Source organism: Pseudophryne corroboree, chromosome 10, assembly GCF_028390025.1.
Source record: "Pseudophryne corroboree isolate aPseCor3 chromosome 10, aPseCor3.hap2, whole genome shotgun sequence".
In the NCBI taxonomy this organism is placed as follows: domain Eukaryota; kingdom Metazoa; phylum Chordata; class Amphibia; order Anura; family Myobatrachidae; genus Pseudophryne; species Pseudophryne corroboree.
Window position 1 is genome coordinate 267,815,294 of NC_086453.1, and position 21,967 is coordinate 267,837,260.

Genomic DNA, 21,967 nt, shown 5'->3' on the forward strand with positions numbered 1-21,967 from the left:
GAGATTAAAAGGAAGTTGGAGTTTCTGGGTGTCAATTGACCGTTTTCTGGGAGTGTTTGGAAAAACGCAGGTGTGTCTGGGCGTTTGCTGGGCGGGTATCTGACGTCATTACCATGTCATTCGTCGCAGCAATTATCGTACAGAATAAGTAACTACAGGGCTGGTCTTGTTCAAAATGTGTTTTCTGCCGCTCGCCTGCACAGGCGTTCGCACGCCTGCAAAGCGAAAATACACTCCCCCGTGGGCGTCGACTATGCGTTTGCACGGCTGCTAAAAGTAGCTAGCGAGCGATCAACTCGGAATGAGGGCCATTATCCCATCCACATGCGTCTTCTGACTTCTCTTCTATCTGCACGTGGTCTTCTCTCTTTTCAACGTTGTCTGCCACGTCGCAATTGCTCCCTCCCTTTCCCCACCTCTTTTATACCTACTTATAGTAAAATTGGTCACTATACTGAACTTTTGAACTTGGTTTAAGGACTGATACACACTAGGATGACTGTCAATCTTGCCGACGGTCGGGGCGATTTCCCTTTGCCCCAGACCATGCAGGATTGCCGGTACACATTACACAATGTATTGAACGACGGAACAAAACCTCATTCCATTCTTCATTACAATGCATAGTGCTGCACACTATATCTTCTGGTTGGCCATGCAGCGTGGCCAACTGGAAAGATGTTGCATGCGACTAGCTGGAGCACGCAATCGGGCATACACACTAGGTGACATGCATGATTTGCCATTCCGATATGGCAAATCGCACCGATATCGCTCTAGTGTGTACCTGGTCTTAGTTATGTATTGCTCATGTAGTTGGATATATTTCTGAAAATATAGTGAGATAGGCATTTAGGGATGAGTGCAACGTATTCCTGTTGGTGAAGCATATCTTGTGTTGTGTGACTTTGCAGTGCACATGTTTAGGAACACAAGTACAGTAATGCAGAGTTGTACCCACTTTGAACGCATCTACTTATGACCAGTGCTGTTTTCTATAAGAAACGATACCCAGAAAAAAAAAGTGTGCAGACACCTTAAGTTCTATGTTGATACAAGAGTTATAGTAGCTTTCATGCTCTGGTCAAGTCTTCAGAAACGTATTTTCTGCAGCGGGGTACACTGGGATTTCACAGGGAATACATAGGGGTGTAGAGTTGGATCTTGATCCGAGGCACCAACAAGCTAAATCTTTGACTGTTCCCAAGATGCATTGCATGGCCTTCTCTATAACCCCGCCTCCGTGGCACAGGAGCTCAGTTTGTAAGTTGGTGCCTGCATAGCAGGTCACTTAACAGGGAGCGCAGCCCTGAAAAGAGCTTTTAGAAGACTTCAAGGGCCGCAGCACTTTCTATGTCATTATGACATGCTGTGCTGCGGCTCCATCACCTCCCCAGCAGCGCTGCATACTCCCGCGGCCGGTTCCTGGGTACTTGCAGCGGAGGCGCACCGGTCAACAGGCACACCACCGCTGACGCTCTCCATTGATCGCGTGGCTGCACATCAGAGTGGAGGAAAGAGGGTCCCCCAGGCGGGACCCACCGGTAAATCGCGTTCCGGTCGCAGTCCCAGGAGATGGACTACATTGATGGCGTGGACACTGTACTGCACATGGACCCCACTATATCCACCAGGGCAGGGAGCACAGGTCAGATTTTACAAAAATCCATTTTACTTAGGCTCCACAGTACCCGGTGGTGAGGACCAGCATAGGGGATAAGGCGCTGACCTGTAGCCCCTCCCCCAGTTCCGGACACCATCTACTGCTGGTGTTCCCGCCCTGGAGCTGCATCTCACTCTCCCTCACTCCCTGAGATTTAGGCGTCATCTTCTACAAGTAGCTGCGTCTGGTCTCAGGGACTGCAGGGCTAAGTCTCCTTCTGTAAATCCGCCTGCTTGCTCAGCGCTGTGATTCTACAGTCACTTAAGTATTCTACATGTCATTTTAAGACAGCGTTAGTTAAGAACAAGTGTCTCTCTACCAGAATATATAGTACAAGTATTCTGATATATCCATGCAGTTTCTGGCTGTGCATTGGTATATATACACATATCTATTTACTAGTCCAGTGCAGTTTTATTGTGTGTTAAAATAACTTCTGCATTGTAATACCATTGTGACTGTGTGTGCCTGCATCTGCTATATGGATTTCACTTTCTGTGTATCCCAGCTATAGCTATCACTGTATTCTGTACCCTAGGAGGCTAGGTGCATCAGGATATCATATATAGTGCCGCGCAGTATATACTGCTTAATGTATTTTACTGCGATTCTTTTACATAAATAAGGGAGTGTTTTGCAGGTATTGTAATTGTCTGGCTATACTGTACTGTTCCGCTCCACGGCTACATTCACTATAATGTCTGCCACAAAGGGCGGGAAATCCACGGACGCTCCTCCCTCATGCAGTGCTTGCGCCAAGGATTTACCTGAGGGGGATGTTTTAACTGATGGTCAGTGTGCTGGGTGCCATACATCTCCCAGTCAGCCCGTTGCTCCTGTAGCCAATCAGGAGCCACCTTGGGCGGCGTTCTCTACTATACTTAAAACGCTGGTCACATGGGACCTCCTGTACCACTGCAGCAACTTATTGTCCCTGTGGTAAATCCGCCTTGGGCGGATACTTTGTCTACCCAGTTGCAGCAATTAAATCAATCTTTGGTTTGACAAAAACCCACCCCACGTCACTCTGGTGTCAAGGGGTCATCTAAGCGAGCCGCTTAATCGTCACAATCCACTAATATCTCAGATGTTTCGTCTGATGAGGATGGGAAATATACTGACCCGTCAGACACTGATACAGCTGCTTCTGATGAGGAATCTACAACTCAGGTTGATGTCCCTGACCTAGTGGAGGCTATTAAGCTGATTCTACAAATCGATGATGATGTGGAACCCACTACTGCGTCTAAGAAACCTGATACGTTTAAACGTCAGAAGGTAGCTAAAGTAGTTTTACCACATTCTGACCATTTAGTAGACATATGTCAGGTACCCTGGTCTTCACCAGGAAAGAAATTCTCCCTGTCTAAAAAGATGCTAGATCGTTATCATCTCCCTGCTGAGTTGTGTAACAAGTGGGAAACTCCACCTCCGGTGGATTCCCATGTCACCCGTATTGTGGTGTCATCTACTCTGTCGGTCACCACCGTCACTTCATTGAAGGAATCGATGGATAAGCGTGTGGAGGAATGCCTGAAGTCTATTTACTCCCTTACAGGTGCTGTACATAGACCCGCCTCTTGGTCCGCAAAAGGTATTGAAGCATGGGTCCAGGCTATAGAGGAAGAGCTACCTCAAGATATCTCTGATACTGCCAGACAATATCTGTCTCATATTACCACCCTCTACCATTATACGAAAAGAAGAAAGGAAAGAATGTCTCTTTGTTGGCGCACATGAGATAATTTAAAATTGAACTTTTAATAGATCCAATAAGATTGTCCAAACATGAAATAAGACAATACAATACACCAAATAATAACTAACTATACACAGTGAATGAAATACTTAATAATAAGATTTTACTCACCGGTAAATCTATTTCTCGTAGTCCGTAGTGGATGCTGGGGACTCCGTAAGGACCATGGGGAATAGACGGGCTCCGCAGGAGACTGGGCACTCTATAAGAAAGATTTGGTACTATCTGGTGTGCACTGGCTCCTCCCTCTATGCCCCTCCTCCAGACCTCAGTTAGGATACTGTGCCCGGAAGAGCTGACACAATAAGGAAGGATTTTGAATCCCGGGTAAGACTCATACCAGCCACACCAATCACACCGTATAACTCGTGATACTATACCCAGTTAACAGTATGAAATATAACTGAGCCTCTCAACAGATGGCTCAACAATAACCCTTTAGTTAGGCAATAACTATATACAAGTATTGCAGACAATCCGCACTTGGGATGGGCGCCCAGCATCCACTACGGACTACGAGAAATAGATTTACCGGTGAGTAAAATCTTATTTTCTCTGACGTCCTAGTGGATGCTGGGGACTCCGTAAGGACCATGGGGATTATACCAAAGCTCCCAAACGGGCGGGAGAGTGCGGATGACTCTGCAGCACCGAATGAGAGAACTCAAGGTCCTCCTCAGCCAGGGTATCAAATTTGTAGAATTTAGCAAACGTGTTTGCCCCTGACCAAGTTGCAGCTCGGCAAAGTTGTAAAGCCGAGACCCCTCGGGCAGCCGCCCAAGATGAGCCCACTTTCCTCGTGGAATGGGCTTTCACTGATTTAGGATGCAGCAATCCAGCCGCAGAATGCGCCAGCTGAATTGTGCTACAAATCCAGCGAGCAATAGTCTGCTTAGAAGCAGGAGCACCTATCTTGTTGGGTGCATACAGGACAAAAAGCGAGTCAGTCTTCCTGACTCCAGCCGTCCTGGAAACATAAAGTTTCAAGGCCCTGACTACATCCAGCAACTTGGAATCCTCCAAGTCCCTAGTAGCCGCAGGCACCACAATAGGTTGGTTCAAGTGAAAAGCAGATACCACCTTAGGGAGAAACTGGGGACGAGTCCTCAATTCTGCCCTATCCATATGAAAAATCAGATCAGGGCTTTTACAAGACAAAGCCGCCAATTCTGACACACGCCTGGCCGAAGCCAAGGCCAATAACATGACCACTTTCCACGTGAGATATTTCAGATCCACAGTTTTAAGTGGTTCAAACCAATGTGATTTTAGGAAACTCAACACCACATTGAGATCCCAAGGTGCCACGGGAGGCACAAAAGGGGGCTGAATATGAAGCACTCCCTTTACAAAAGTCTGAACTTCAGGCAGTGAAGCCAGTTCTTTCTGGAAGAAAATCGACAGGGCCGAAATCTGGACCTTAATGGAACCCAATTTTAGGCCCATAGTCACTCCCGACTGTAGGAAGTGTAGAAAGCGACCCAGCTGAAATTCCTCTGTTGGGGCCTTCCTGGCCTCACACCACGCAACATATTTTCGCCAAATACGGTGATAATGGTTCGCGGTTACTTCTTTCCTGGCTTTTATCAGCGTAGGAATGACTTCCTCCAGAATGCCCTTTTCCTTTAGGATCCGGAATTCAACCGCCATGCCGTCAAACGCAGCCGCGGTAAGTCTTGGAACAGACAGGGCCCCTGCTGTAGCAGATCCTGTCTGAGCGGTAGAGGCCATGGGTCCTCTAAGATCATTTCTTGAAGTTCCGGGTACCAAGCCCTTCTTGGCCAATCCGGAACCACGAGTATCGTTCTTACTCCTCGCCTTCTTATTATTCTCAGTACCTTTGGTATGAGAGGCAGAGGAGGGAACACATAAACCGACTGGTACACCCACGGTGTCACTAGAGCGTCCACAGCTATCGCCTGAGGGTCCCTTGACCTGGCGCAATATCTCTTTAGCTTTTTGTTGAGGCGGGACGCCATCATGTCCACCTGTGGCCTTTCCCAACGGTTTACCAACAGTAGGAAGACTTTTGGATGAAGTCCCCACTCTCCCGGGTGTAGGTCATGTCTGCTGAGGAAGTCTGCTTCCCAGTTGTCCACTCCCGGAATGAACACTGCTGACAGTGCTAGTACGTGATTTTCCGCCCATCGGAGAATCCTTGTGGCTTCTGCCATCGCCATCCTGCTTCTTGTGCCGCCCTGTCGGTTCACATGGGCGACTGCCGTGATGTTGTCTGACTGGATCAGTACCGGCTGGTTTTGAAGCAGGGGTTTTGCCTGACTTAGGGCATTGTAAATGGCCCTCAGTTCCAGAATATTTATGTGTAGGGAAGTCTCCTGACTTGACCATAGTCCTTGGAAGTTTCTTCCCTGTGTGACTGCTCCCCAGCCTCGAAGGCTGGCATCCTTGGTCACCAGGACCCAGTCCTGTATGCCGAATCTGCGGCCCTCTAGAAGATGAGCACTCTGCAGCCACCACAGTAGAGACACCCTGGTCCTTGGAGACAGGGTTATCAGTTGATGCATCTGAAGATGCGATCCCGACCACTTGTCCAAGAGGTGCCACTGGAAGGTCCTCGCATGGAACCTGCCGAATGGAATTGCTTTGTATGAAGCCACCATTTTTCCCAGGACTCGTGTGCAGTGATGCACCGATACCCGTTTCGGTTTTAGGAGGTCTCTGACTAGAGATGACAGCTCCTTGGCTTTCTCCTGCGGGAGAAACACTTTTTTCTGTTCTGTGTCCAGAATCATCCCCAGGAACAGTAAGCGTGTGGAAGGAACCAGTTGTGACTTTGGAATGTTTAGAATCCAGCCATGCTGTTGTAGCACTTCCCGAGATAGTGCTACTCCGACCAGTAACTGCTCCCTGGACCTCGCCTTTATAAGGAGATCGTCCAAGTACGGGATAATTAAAACTCCCTTTTTTTGAAGGAGTATCATCATTTCTGCCATTACTTTGGTAAACACCCTCGGTGCCGTGACAGTCCAAACGGTAGTGTCTGGAATTGGTAATGGCAATCCTGTACCACAAATCTGAGGTACTCCTGGTGAGGAAGGTAAATAGGGACATGCAGGTAAGCATCCTTGATGTCCAGGGATACCATGTAATCCCCCTCGTCCAGGCTTGCAATAACCGCCCTGAGCGATTCCATCTTGAACTTGAATTTTGTTATGTACGTGTTCAAGGATTTCAAATTTAAAATGGGTCTCACCGAACCGTCTGGTTTCGGTACCACAAACAGTGTGGAATAGTAGCCCCGGCCTTGTTGAAGTAGGGGTACCTTGACTATCACCTGCTGGGAATACAGCTTGTGAATGGCCTCTAGCACAGCCTCCCTGCCCGATCGAGTCGTCGGTAAGGCTGATTTGAGGAAACGGCGGGGGGGAGGCGCCTCGAATTCCAGCTTGTACCCCTGAGATACTACTTGAAGGATCCAGGGATCCACCCGTGAGCGAGCCCACTGATCGCTGAAATTCCTGAGGCGGCCCCCCACCGTACCTGGCTCCGCCTGTGGAGCCCCACCGTCATGCGGCGGATTTGAAAGAAGCGGGGGAGGACTTTTGGTCCTGGGAACCTGCTGTGTGTTGCAGCTTTTTCCCCCTTCCTCTGCCTCTAGACAGACAGGACCCGCCTTTTCCCCGCCTGTTTTTCTGGGGTCGAAAGGACTGTACTTGGTAATACGGTGCTTTCTTAGGCTGTGAGGGGACATGGGGCAAAAATGCAGACTTCCCAGCTGTTGCTGTGGAAACAAGGTCTGAGAGATCGTCCCCGAATAACTCCTCACCCTTATAAGGCAAAACTTCCATGTGCCTTTTAGAATCTGCATCTCCTGTCCACTGCCGAGTCCATAAGCCTCTCCTAGCAGAAATGGACAATGCACTTATTCTAGATGCCAGCCGGCAGATCTCCCTCTGTGCATCTCTCATGTATAAGACTGAGTCTTTTATATGCTCTATGGTTAGCAATATAGTGTCTCTGTCTAGGGTGTCAATATTTTCCGACAGGGAATCTTACCAAGCAGCAGCAGCACTGCACATCCAGGCTGAAGCAATAGTTGGTCTCAGTATAACACCAGTGTGTGTGTATATAGATTTTAGGATAGCCTCCTGCTTTCTATCAGCAGGTTCCTTTAGGGCGGCCGTATCCGGAGACGGTAGTGCCACCTTTTTAGACAAACGTGTGAGCGCTTTATCCACCCTAGGGGGAGTTTCCCAACGTGACCTATCCTCTGGCGAGAAAGGGAACGCCATTAGTAATTTTTTTGAAATCACCAATTTTTTATCGGGGAAAGCCCACGCTTCTTCACACACATCATTCAATTCCTCAGATGGGGGAAAAACTATTGGTAGTTTTTTCTCCCCAAACATAATACCCTTTTTTGAGGTACCTGGGTTTATATCAGAAAGGTGTAATACCTATTTCATTGCCTCAATCATGCCACAAATGGCCCTAGTCGACATTAAATTTGACTCATCGTCGTCGACACTTGCATCAGTATCTGTGTCGACATCTGTGTCTGCCAACTGAGTTAGTGGTCGTTTCAGGGCCCCTGACGGCCTTTGAATCGTCTGGGCAGGCACGAGCTGAGAAGCCGGCTGTCCCGCATTTGGCATGTCGTCAAATTTTTTATGTAAGGAGTCGACACTTGCACGTAATTCCTTCCATAAGTCCATCCACTCAGGTGTCTGCCCCGCAGGGGGTGACAACACATTTATAGGCATCTGCTCCGCCTCCACATAAGTCTCCTCATCAAACATGTCGACACAGCCGTACCGACACACCGCACACACACACAGGGAATGCTCTTAAAGGAGACAGGACCCCACAAAAGCCCTTTGGGGAGACAGAGAGAGAGTATGCCAGCACACACCAGAGCGCTATAATAATACAGGGACTAACTGAATTATGACCCTTTATAGCTGCTTATTGTATTAAACTGCGCCCAAATTTAGTGCCCCCCTCTCTTTTTTACCCTTTCTGTAGTGTAGACTGCAGGGGAGAGTCAGGGAGCTTCCTTCCAGTGGAACTGTGAGGGAATAATGGCGCCAGTGTGCTGAGGGAGATGGCTCCGCCCCTTTTTCGGCGGCCTTTTCTCCCGCTTTTTTCTGTATTCTGGCAGGGGTAATTACCACATATATAGCCTCTGGGGCTATATATTGTGGTTATTTTGCCAGCCAAGGTGATATTATTGCTGCTCAGGGCGCCCCCCCCCAGCGCCCTGCACCCTCAGTGACCGGAGTGTGAAGTGTGTATGAGGAGCAATGGCGCACAGCTGCAGTGCTGTGCGCTACCTTGGTGAAGACTGAAGTCTTCTGCCGCCGATTTTCCGGACCATCTTCATGCTTCTGGCTCTGTAAGGGGGACGGCGGCGCGGCTCCGGGAACGAACACCAAGGACGGGTCCTGCGGTCGATCCCTCTGGAGCTAATGGTGTCCAGTAGCCTAAGAAGCCCAAGCTAGCTGCAAGCAGGTAGGTTCGCTTCTTCTCCCCTTAGTCCCTCGATGCAGTGAGCCTGTTGCCAGCAGGTCTCACTGTAAAATAAAAAACCTAATTTAAACTTTCTTTCTAGAAGCTCAGGAGAGCTCCTAGTGTGCAACCAGCTCGGGCCGGGCACAGAAATCTAACTGAGGTCTGGAGGAGGGGCATAGAGGGAGGAGCCAGTGCACACCAGATAGTACCAAATCTTTCTTATAGAGTGCCCAGTCTCCTGCGGAGCCCGTCTATTCCCCATGGTCCTTACGGAGTCCCCAGCATCCACTAGGACGTCAGAGAAAAGGGATTGATTTACTGACGGATATTAATCATGGCCCTTTTTTTCAACTTAACATTACTAATTATCCAGCTGGTGCAGAGCACATCCCATCCCTCCTTCCCTTTTATGCTCCGCCTACCATTATATTCAGGAGGCGTCCTCCGAGGCAGGTGTCATGGTGGCTAAGGCGTCTACTAGGTCCATCCTGAATTGCCGTATTCTGTGGTTGAGGTCATGGAAAATGGATCTGGACTCCAAAAATACTTTTAAGGGAGACATCCTGTTTGGGGAAGATCTTAATAAGATTGTGACTGACTTAGCGGTTCCTAAGACTGCATTTCTCCCTAACACTAATCCTTCTGCTCCGAAGGCAAAGATTACTACTTTAATTTCTTTCAACCTCAAGGGAAAGCAAAAGGTCAGGCATACCCGAGGCAAGCTCGTGCTCCCAAAACCACTAAGCCCAAAACAAAACAATCCTGGGCTGCCCGTCAGCCTGCTTCCAAACAAGACATGCCTGCTGCATGACGGGACGGGCCTCCCCCTGGGGAATCCCAGGGTGGGAGGCCGACTTCTTCTTCTGTTCACCCAGGTCTGGTTAAAGACCACTTCAGACGCATGGGTGCGAGAAGTGTGTCTCACGGGTACGCAGTCTCTTTCAAGAGACGTCTCCCTTGCCAGTTCCAAACGATGGTTATCCCTTCAGACCCGTTGAAGGTGCAAGCTCTTCAAATGGTTGTGTGTTCACTCCTGGATACAGGAGTGATGGTGCCAGTACCTCAGTCCCAGAGAGACAGAGGATACTACTCGACCCTGTTTCTAGTACCGAAACCCAATAGGTCCTTCCGGCCTATACTCAACCTCAAGCCACTGAACAAATTTGTGAGAGTGTCCAAGTTCTGTATGGAAACACTGCGCTCGATTGTACTGGCCATGGAACTCGGACATTATATGGTATCCCTGGATATACAAGATGCTTATCTGCATATACCTATTGCCATATCGCATCAGCAATTTCTGCGGTTTGCTATTGGCAACCTTCACTATCAGTTCCAGGCTCTGCCATTTGGACTGGCCACAGCTCCTCGGATCTTCACCAAGGTTATGGCCGTGATGACGGCTTATCTCCGTCGTCAGGGAATAAGGATCCTGCTGTATCTAGACAACTTGCTGATCCTGGCAAACTCCCACGATGTCCTCCTCAGTCATCTGCAACCGGCGGTAAACTTTCTACAAGCCCACAGGTGGCACGTCAACTGGAAGAAGTCCTTGCTGATCCCTGCTCGGAGCATGGTGCACTTGGGGGCACTGCTGGACACACATAGCCAAAGACTATTTCTCTCTCCAGAGAAAGTCCTGAAACACCAGGACAGGATAAGATACTTCCTCTCTCGCCCAAGAGTGTCGATACACTCAGCGATGCAAGTGCTAGGCCTCATGGTGTCGGCATTCGCCATTGTAGTGTACGCTCAATTTCATTCCCGCCCTCTACAGAGGTTGATCCTTTCCAAGTGGGATGGCCTGCCTTATCGGATCAGGTCTCAAATGATCTCCTTGACTCCGGAGGTTCGCCTGTCACTGAACACTGGTGGCTACAGGACCAGCAGTTGAGCAGGGGCCATCCATTCTGGATTCCCAACTGGGTCCTACTGAATACGGACGCCAGTCTGAGGGGTTGGGGGACGGTGCTGGAGCAACAGTCTCTTCAGGGTCAATGGACCAAGGAGGAATCACTCCTCCCGATAAGCATTCTGGAATTGCGGGCAGTGTTCAATGCTTTGACTCTTGCCCCGCCTCTGATACAGAACAGGCCTGTTCAAGTACAATCAGACAACGCCACCACGGTGGCTTACGTAAATCATCAGGGCGGCACTCGAAGCCGCATGGCAATGATGGAGGTGTCAAAAATCCTTCATTGGGCGGAACGCCATCTGGCAGAATTTTTGGCAGTGTTCATTCCGGGAGTCCTCAACTGGGAAGCGGATTTCCTCAGTCGTCAGGCTGAGCATGCCGGAGAGTGGAGTCTTCATCAGGGAGTCTTTCAACTCCGAGTGGACCAGATGTAGTCCTGATGGCGTCTCGACACAATCACAAAGTTCCGGTCTTCGGATCAAGAACAAGGGATCCTCAAGCAGCATTCGTGGATGCACTGGCAATTCCATGAAACTTTCGGCTGCCCTACGTGTTCCCTCCAGTGTCACTCCTACCCAGGGTACTACGGAAGTTCAAGCAAGAAGGAGGAATGCTACTTCTAGTCGCTACAGCGTGGCCAGACGACATTGGTTCTCAGACCTGCAGGTTTCTACTTCCTCAACGCCCAGACCTCCTCGTTCAGGGACCTTTTGTCTACCCGGACCTGGCCAGACTGTCTTTGACGGCGTGGCTCTTGAAGCTTCACTCCTGAGGGCCAAAGGATTCTCCGATGCAGTTATCCAAACTATGCTAAAGGTCCGCAAACCGGCTTCTGCACCGATTTATTATAGGGTCTGGAATTCTTACTTCACCTGTTGTGCTGCTAAGAATTACGATGCTTACCAGTTTAGTACTTCCAGACTTCTGGCTTTTTTGCAACAGGGCCTGGATTTAGAACTTCGTCTGGTCTCCCTCAAGGTTCACATATCTGCCTTGTCGGTGTGGTTTCAGCGGAAAATTGCATCTATTCCTGACGTTCATACATTCACTCAGGGCATATTGTGGATTCAGCCTCCCTATGGGGGTCATTCCGAGTTGTTCGCTAGCTGCTTTCGGTCGCTGTTCAGCGACGAGGCCACAAAATGGCACTTCTGCATATGCGGCGCAATGCGCACACGCGACGTACTATTACAACGCACAATGTAGTTTCACACAGGCTCTAGCGATGCTTTGCAGTCACACTGGCTCCCGCAGAGTGATTGACGTGAAGGGGGGGGGGAAGTTTCTGGGTGTAATATGACCGTTTTCAGGGAGTGTTCGGAGAAACGCAGGCGTGCCAGGAAAAATGCAGGCGTGGCAGGGCGTGTTTGTGACGTCAAAACAGGAACTGAACAGTCTGAAGTGATCGCAAGCGCTGAGTAGGTTTAGAGCTATTCAGAAACTGCACAAAAAAAATTTGTAGCCGCTCTGCGAACCTTTTACCTTTTGTTCGCACTTCTGCTAAGCTAAAATACACTCCCAGTGGGAGGCGGTATAGCATTTGCACTGCTGCTAAAAACTGCTAGCGAGCGATCAACTCGGAATGACCACCTATGTCCCTCCTGTGGCTCCATGGGATCTGTCTGTGGTCCTGACTGCCCTGCAAGAGTCTCCATTTGAACCTCTTGAGATGGTGGACCTTAAATGGCTCACAGCCAAGGTCCTCTTTTTACTGGCTATTGCCTCTGCTAGAAGGGTTTCGGACTTAGGCGCATTATCCTGCCATCCTCCCTTTCTGATGTTTCATCGTGACCGGGCAGTTCTTAAAACTCGCCCAGGTTATTTGCCTAAGGTGTTATCATCTGTTCACCTTAACCAAGAGATTGTGGTTCCGGCCTTCATCTCTTCTGACTTGTCCTCCAAAGAGCGGTCTTTGGATGTGGTACGGGCTCTCCGTATGTACGTGGAAAGGACTGCCTCTATCAGGAGGTCAGATTCCCTTTTTGTACTTTTTGGTTTTCACAAACGTGGCTGGCCTTCAAATAAGCGAACCTTGGTCAGATGGATTAGAATGGCGATTGCACAAGCTTATGCGAAGGCCTGCTGCTATTAAGGCCCATTCTACTCGGTCTGTTGAACCTTCTTGGGCGGCCCACCATAGTGCGTCCACTGAACAATTGGGCAAAGCGGCTACATGGTCCTCAGTGAACACTTTCATTAGGTTCTATGCCTTTGATACTTCCGCCTCCCAGGATGCTTCCTTTGGACGCCGGGTTCTTGTACCCGCTACAGTGCGTCCCCTCCCATGAGGAACTGCTTTAGGAAATCCCCAATGTATTCCCTGTTGAATCCCAATGTACCCGGCTGCAGAAAAGGAGATTTATGGTAGACTTACCATGGTTAAATTTCTTTCTGCGAGGTACACTGGGTTCCACAGGGCGCCCACCCTGACGCGCTTAGCTTCTTTGGGTTTGTATGGCATTAGCCACTGGTCCCTTCTCCTGTTGTGAGAATGTGGTTCTATGTGACTAACATCTGCCTTCTCTTTTACCTGCTACTGCATTGGACTGGTTATCAAAACTGAGCTCCTGTGCACGGAGGCGGGGTTATAGAGGAGGCCATGCAATGCATCCTGGGAACAGTCAAAGCTTTAGCCTGTTGGTGCCTCGGATCAAGATCCAACTCTACACCCCGATGTATTCCCTGTGGAACCCAGTGTACCTCGCAGAAAGAGATTTAACCATGTTAAGTCTCCTTTTTTTAAATTTTTAAATGTTTTCATTAATTCTTTCCTAGTTCCAGAACTAATTCTAAGAATCAAAACTTCTACAAAAAAACATAAGGTGACGGTTCTGCGTACCCCAAAAAAACATTGCTTATTACTTTACTGAAGAGGTGTAACCAGGCTGTAAAGGGGTATGGGACTCTAGGTCGACACCCATTAGGTCGACAGTGTATAGGTTGACACTAGCAATAGGTCGACACGGGCATTATGTCGACATGGAAATGAAAAAAGGTCGACATGAGGTTTTTTTGTGTCCTTTTTTTGGTGTCAAGTGACCGGGAACCCCCAATTAGTGCACCACGTCCCCTTGCATGTTGCTGGCAAGGTGCCCCGCTACGCTGCCGCTGCGCTCTGCACAGGTTACCATTCCTAATCGTAGTCCACGTGGATCGTAAAGTATGAAAAAGTCCACAATAAAAAAAAAAAAATCATGTCGACCTTGTTCATGTCAACCTAATGGACATGTCGACCTTTTTCTAGTGTCGACCTATCCACTGTCGACCAATGGGTGTCGACCTAATGGGTGTCGATCTAGAGTCCGGATACCCTGTAAAGGTGTACTCAAAGTTCAGTGAGAGCATGTCGATTCAACTGCGGGTAATGCTGCACTTTTTCAGTTTTTACATATAAGAAACTTTTTTTTCTTTTTTAGTTTTTCATTTGTAGATACCTTTTCATGCATTTTCCCTTGTAAGGCTCCATATTTTCCTCTATTTGCAGATATTGGAACTAAATTTGTTTCACAGAATCCTCCTCATGTATTGAATAGTATACTTATACCCCTTTCACACCGCACAAATAACCCAGGATATTGCCGGGTTGACACAGGTCTATGTGCAAAGTGAAAGGGTAAGGGCCTAATGCAAGGTTGATTGCAAAACAACATTTTCCTCTAATGGGAAAAACCATTTGCACTGCAGGTGGGGCAGATATAACATGTGCAGAGAGAGTTACATTTGGGTGGGGTGTGTTCAAACTTAAATCTAAAGCGCAGTGTAAAAATAAATCAGCCAGTATTTACCCTGCACAGAAACAAAATAACCCACCCAAATCTAACTCTCTCTGCACATGTTATATCTCCCCTCCTCTGCAGTGCACATGGTTTTGCCCATTATAGAAAAATGTTGTTTTATAATCAACCTTGAATTAGGCCCTAAATCCTGAATTCCCGGGTCGCCTGATCCGGTATTTCAACCCGGGAATAAAGCAGGGTTATTCCTGAATTATTACTGGGTCAAGTGCGATGTGAACAAGTTACCCGGGTCGATGCGATCCGGGACCCGTTCACACTATGGAGAAGGCGGTGTGTAGATGATCTCATTTCCAAGTGCCACCTCCACACCCGCCCACGATGATACCGCCTCCGCCCCCGATAGTTACCCGACCCGGCATATTTCCAGGTCGCATTGCCAGTCTGGAAGGGATCTCATGGTGGGTTGCACGCGGGAAGGACCGTGTAGGGTGCGGTATGATATACCGGCAGACAGAATGCCAGCTGTCACTAAACCGACAACGGCATCCCAACCGCCGGTAAAATGTTGGATGTCGCGATTCCGGCGTCGGTCTCCTGAATGCCGGGATCCCGACCGCTGACATTTTGAATACATCCCCCCGTGTACGATGTGAAAGCGGCATTAGTAAATTTTATGCCTTCAACGTCGTCTGCCAAGGCCGATGCCCAATGTGATAGTAGAGAGCATGTAAAATCCAAAAAGACAAAGTTCAGTAAAAAGACCCCAAAAAAGAAATTTAAATGGTCTGAGGAGAAACGTAAACTTGCCAATATGCCATTTACGACACGGAGTGGCAAGGAACGGCTAAGGCCCTGGCCTATGTTCATGACTAGTGGTTCAGCTTCACATGACGATGGAAGCCCTCATCCTCCCGCTAGAAAAATTAAAAGAGTTCAGCTGGAAAAAGCACAAAAAAGAACTGTGCGTTCTGAGATGGTATCACAAATCTCCAAGGAGAGTCCTAGTGTGTTGGCGGTTGCAATGCCTGACCTTCCCAACACTGGACTGGAAGAGGTGGCTCCTTCCACCATTTGCACGCCCCCTGCAAGTGCTGGAAGGAGCACCCACAGTCCAGTTTCTGATATTCAAATTGAAGATGTCACTGTTGAAGTACACCAGGATGAGGATATGGGTGCTGCTGGCGCTGAGGAGGAAGTTGACGAGGATTCTGATGGTGATGTGATTTGTTTAAATGAGGCACCGGGGGAGACACCTGTTGTCTGTGGGATGAAGAAGCCCTTTGTGATGCCTGGGCAAATTACCAAAAAAGCCACCTGTTCGGTGTGGAATTATTTCTCCACAAATCCGGACAACAGGCGTCAAGCCGTGATAAGTAATAAGGATGTAATAAGTAGGGGTAAGGATGTTAACCAACCAAGGAACATCCTTCCTTATACGTCACCTTCAGCGCATTCATCAGAAGTCTGACAAGTTGTGAAACTTTGGGTTAGAGCGTAAGCAGTCCACTGACACGTAAATCCCTTCTTCCTCTTGTACCCAAGCTCCTGCAAGCCACACCACCAACTCCCACAACTTCAACTTCCTCCTTAGCCATGAACGTCAGTAGTCCTGCAGGCCATGTCCCTGGCAAGACTGACGAGTCCTCTCCTAACCGGGATTCCTCGGGAGGATCCTTGAGTGGTACGCATACCGCTGCTGTTGCTGCCGCCGCTGCTGTTGTTGCTGCTGGGAGTCGATCGTCATGCCAGAGGGGAATTCGGAAGACCACTTGTACTACTTCAACTAAGCAATTGACTGTCCAACAGTCATTTTGTGAGGAAGATGAAATATGACAGCAGTCATCCTGTTGCAAAGCGGATAACTGAGGCCTTGACACTTATGTTGGTGTTAGATGTGCGTCCGGTATCCGCCATTAGTGCAGTTCATTAGTGCAGTGGGATTTAGACAATTGATGGAGGTATTGTGCCCCCGGTACCAAATCCCATCTAGGTTCCACTTCACTAGGCAGACGATACCAAGAATGTACAGAGACGTCAGAAAAAGTGTCACCAGTGTCCTAAAAAATGCAGTTGTATCCAGTGTCCACTTAACCACGGACATGTGGACAAGTGGAACAGGGCAGACTAAGGACTATATGACTGTGACAGCCCACTGGGTAGATGTATTGGCTCCCGCAGCAGCGGCACCAGTAGCAGCATCTCGCAAATCCAAACTCTTTTCTAGGCAGGCTACGTTGTGTATCACCGCTTTCCCTAAGAGGCACACCACTGACAACCTCTTACGGAAACTGAGGTACATCATCGCACATTGGCTTACCCCACTTAGACTCTCCTGGGGATTTGTGATATCGGACAACGCCACCAATATTGTGCGTGCATTACAACTGGGCAAATTCCAGCACGTCCCATGTTTTGCACATACAATTAATTTGGTAATGCAGAATTTTTTGAAAATTGACGGGTGTACAGGAGATGCTGTTGGTGGCCTGAAAAATTGCGGGCCACTTTCGACATTCTGCCACCGCGTGCCGAAGACTGGAGCACCAGAAAACACTCCTGAACCTGACCTGCCATCAACTGAAGTAATAGGTGGTAACGAGGTGGAATTCAACACTCTATATGCTTCAGAGGATGGAGGAGCAGCAAAAGGCCATTAAAGCCTATACATCCACCTACGATATAGGCAAAGGAGGGGGAATGTACCTGACTCAAGCGCAGTGGAGAATGATTTCCGTCTTGTGCAAGGTTCTCCAACCTTTTGAACTTGCCCCACGTGAAGTCAGTTCAGACACTGCCAGCTTGAGTCAGGTCATTCCCCTCAGGCTTTTGCAGAAGCAGCTGGAGAAATTAAAGGGGGAGCTAAGATGGAGCGATTCCGCTAAGTATGTGGGACTTGTGGATGGAGTTCTTCATTCGCTTTGCCAGGATTCAAGCGCGGTCAATCTGTTGAAATCAGAGCACTACATTTTGGCCACCGTGCTCGATCCTAGGTTTAAAGCCTACGTTGTATCTCTCTTTCCGGCAGACACAAGTGTGCAGAGGTGCAAAGACCTGCTGGTGAGTAAATTGTCAACTCAAGCGGAATGTGACCCGTCTACAGCTCCTCCTTCAATTTCTCCCACCACTGGGGCTGCAAGGAAAAGAATAAGATTTCCTAGCCCACCCGCTGGCGGTGATGCAGGGCATTCAGGAGCAAAAGCTGACATCTGGTCCGGACTGAAGGACCTGCCAACGATTACTGACATGTCTACTGTCACTGCATATGATTCTGTCACCATTGAAAGAATGGTGGAGGGTTATATGAGTGACAGCATCCAAGTAGACATGTCAGACAGTCCGTATGTATACTGGCAGGAAAAAGAGGCAATTTGAATGCCCTTGCACAAACTGACTTTATTTTACCTAAGTTGCCCCCCCTCCAGTGTGTATTCCGAAAGAGTGTTTAGTGCAGCCGGTAACCTTGTCAGCGATCGGCGTAGGAGGTTACTTCCACAAAAAGTGGAGAAGATGATGTTCATCAAAATGAATTATAAATTCCTCCAGGAAGACCTTGACCAGCAAATGTCTTCGGAAAGTACACAGGGACCTGTGATGGTGGATTCCAGTGGGGACGAATTAATACTCTGTGAGGAGGGGGATCTACACAGTGAAAGGGGTGAGGAATCGAAAGATGAGGATGAGGTCGACATCTTGCCTCTGTAGAGCCAGTTTGTGCAAGGAGAGATTGATTGCTTCTTTTTTGGTGGGGGCCCAAACAAACCAGTCATTTCAATCACAGTCGTGTGGCAGACCCTGACGCTGAAATGATTGGTTTGTTAAAGTGTTCATGTCCTGTTTATACAACATAAGGGTGGGTGGGAGGGCCCAAGGACAATTCCATCATGCACCTCTTTTTCTTTTTTGCATCATGTGCTGTTTGGGGACTAGTTTTTTAAAGTGCCATCCTGTCTGACACTTCCGTATATGTCCAGTAGTACTGCCATATAATTCCAGTGATACTGCCGTATACAGTATGTCCAGTGGTATTGCCATATAATTCCAGTGATATTGCTGTATAATTCCAGTGGGAATTATTTGTGTCGCTTGGCTTAGTCATACAGCTACCTCATTGCACCTCTTCTACATCTTTGCATGAGGTGCTGTTTGGGGCCTTTTTTTATATCTGCCCTCCTGTCTGCCACTGCAGTGCCACTCCTAGATGGGCCAGGTGTTTGTGTTGTCCACTTGTATCGCTTAGGTTAGTCATCCAGCAAGGTGTTCAGGATAGTCTGGAAATGAGTGGAAATGAATTTTATTGAGGTTAAAAATACCGTAGGATCAAAATTACCCGCAAATTCTGTGAATTTAGCTGTTTTTATGTTTTTTTCAAAAATCATCCAGATCCAAAACCAAAACACAAAATGGTGGTTTTCGGCAAAACCCAGCCAAAACTAAAACAGTAGTGTAGAATTAGAACCAAAACACAAAACACAAAAAGTGCCAGCCGCGCATCTCTAGTATGAGGACAATAAAAGCAAAAATAAATCAGCTTCAGAGGATTATCCACTATAAGCCAATCAGAAGCATCTAGCTAGTGTTACAGAACATCAACATCATCATCAGTGTGTGCTGTATTTGCACCAACCCTCAGGCCATGCCTACTTACATTTATACTATCTCCTTGTGGGAGAAGCCCATAAAGGGGGTGCAGCTGACTGCTGATGGGGCGTGGCTGGGCATTTCTTGTAATTAGACACTGCCCCCTTGTGAAGTAAATAGGGGAGCCACATCAACTGCCACCCCTAAACACATCACTGGGTGTGGCTCTCCTATTTGAATAATGGACTGCTCTGCCACTGGCAAGGAAATCCAGCCTTATTGTTCAGGAGATTTTGTGATGAGTCAGTGGTATTTGCCTTTTATATATAGAGATTTCAGATATAGGTACCAGGGCCGTAACTACGTGTGTGCCAAGTGGGCTTGGCACACAGCGCAGTTGCCCTGAGGGCGCACGGCCAGCGGCATGTAATGAGTCAAATTGACTCATTACATGCCTCTGAAGTCTGCGCCGTGTGCCGCCACCGCGCTGTGGAGGAGAGCTACAGCGCCGGGCAGGTGAGAAGGAGGAGGAGGGAGTGGGACTGGAGCCGCAGCAGCGCTATTTCATTGGTAGTAAGCGCCGCTGCAGCATCCCCCTCTCCTTCCGTATTGGCTGCCCGGCGCTGCTGTGGATGCTGGGATGCGGTTGTACTTGTATTGGGGGACCTTGCATTGCGATTAAGACACATTTTTGGGGAAAAAAGCCTGACACTACAAGATTCTCACCCAACATGGTGTGTCAAGAGGGTCTGTTTGGCGTGACTGTAGTAAGATGTATGAGGACATATCTGTATGTATGTACAGTATGTATGTGTGAATGTGTGTGGTACCAAATGTAGTGTGTAGGCTCCAGATGAATGAAGTATCGGGGTCCATTACTGTATGTCAGAAGCCAATTAACCGGCCAATATTTTTTTGTACTGTGGAATTTAACTGAAGCACCAGGAGAAGACACATTCCACACAGATAGGGCAGAATACCGTCATAATATTATACAATGTTTAATATTAGGCATACAGTACATTTGCAATCTAACCCTGCTTTGTGAGGTTACCAACACAGCTTACTACTATTGTTTATTTGATCTGTTCCAATATGCCATAGTAACCTAGTGATTCAATCAAAGCCAGTATGGTCATTCAGATGAGGTACAGTGGGGCAGATGTATTAAGCCTGGAGAAGTGATAAAGCAGTGATAAGTGCAAGGTGATAACGCACCAGCCAATCATTATGGTTTGAAAATGACAGGAGCTTTGGGGCAGATGTATTAACCTGGAGAAGACATAAGGAAGTGATAAAGTAGTGATATGTGCAAGGTGATATTGCACCAGCCAATCAGCTCCAATATGTAAATCGACAGTTAGGAGTTGACTGGCTGGTGCGTTATCACCTTACATTTATCACTTCCTTATACCTTCTCCAGGTTAATACACCTGCCCCTTAATTGGCTGGTGTGTTATCACCTTCCACTTATCACTGCTTTATCCCTACTCCAGGCTTAATACATCTGCCCCAGTATGTAGTAGGAGTTGAATATTATGAAACTGCGCAAATCCAAGATCCATAGATAGATTTATTGCTATTTGCTTTTATAACTAGCAAAATTTTTTTTTAAACGTTTAAGTATTTATAAGTCATGAAAATTAGTAGGGAAAACAGCATTAGGACATTATAATACAATGGAAATAAGGCATGTTAGCATGACTGCAGCATTTAAACAGGCAATAATCAAATGCCAGAACAATAGTATTTTGTATTTAAGATTATTGCCCTTTTAAATTCTGTACAGCTGCTGATTTGAAAAGACGCCGCTTAGTACATATGCTCCATAGAGTCTTTTTATTAACATGATACCGTAGCACACTTACTGTATAAGTAACACAACATCATAAGGTGCAATGCAGAAATATTCATCAACTACTTGTAGTAATCAGTTATGTTTTATGCTCTTCCTCTTTCAGAGCAATGAATGTCATTGTCATTATTGTCATTTTTTCCCATAATTCCCATGTTCGGCTCTGTTTGAGGGCCATTCTTGTTTGGACCCAAGTGACCTATTCCCTTTCACTCTGATGTTTAAAAATATTTCATCCCTTTGGTCATATGAAATGCTATTAGGTCTGTGTTTTCTTTTTAATTGCATATTAGAGGTCAGTTGGTAAAACTGCCTATCAGACACCTGTTCAGACTCACAGCCAAGATAAATATGGTATGCGCTCCGCCCGTTGTTGTACCCAAATACATTCTGAGTCTGCAGCCATAGAAAAGAGATTCCTAACAGAGTCAGTGCATTGTTACCATGACCAACTGTTCCCTTTAATGAGTGACTCTGTAACTGTCTCTTACCTGATAGTCCATTGGAATGTCCTTAGAAACCTGCTGAACAGGATCCTCCTACAGTATAGTCAGACATAACCCGTTTTCTTCACAGGATTTACAGTTGACTATTTCATCCAAACACTAGCAGGAAAAAAACCAGACACCTCCCCTTTTCATTTTGCATTTGAGAATGAATGAATAAAACCGTATCATGTGGACTAGAATTATAAATGTGACTATGTGGCCTAGTATTTATTCTTGCAAAAAATGTATTACAAACTCAGGCTTGATTGGACCTCGTGGTACCATAGAAACCTTCCTGAGTGACACTTTTTTCTTCATGGTACAAGTTCAGGCATGCCCAGCATTCTAATTTAATCTTTATAAGAATGTTTGCCTAGTGTGTGTGTAGTTCGTGTGTTTGTCTAAATAAAATTAATGTGTATAGTCACGTGATATATTTAAGGAAACTGTACACGTTATATGTTTCGCTATGTCAGGGACGTGTGGTGAGGTAAATGTCT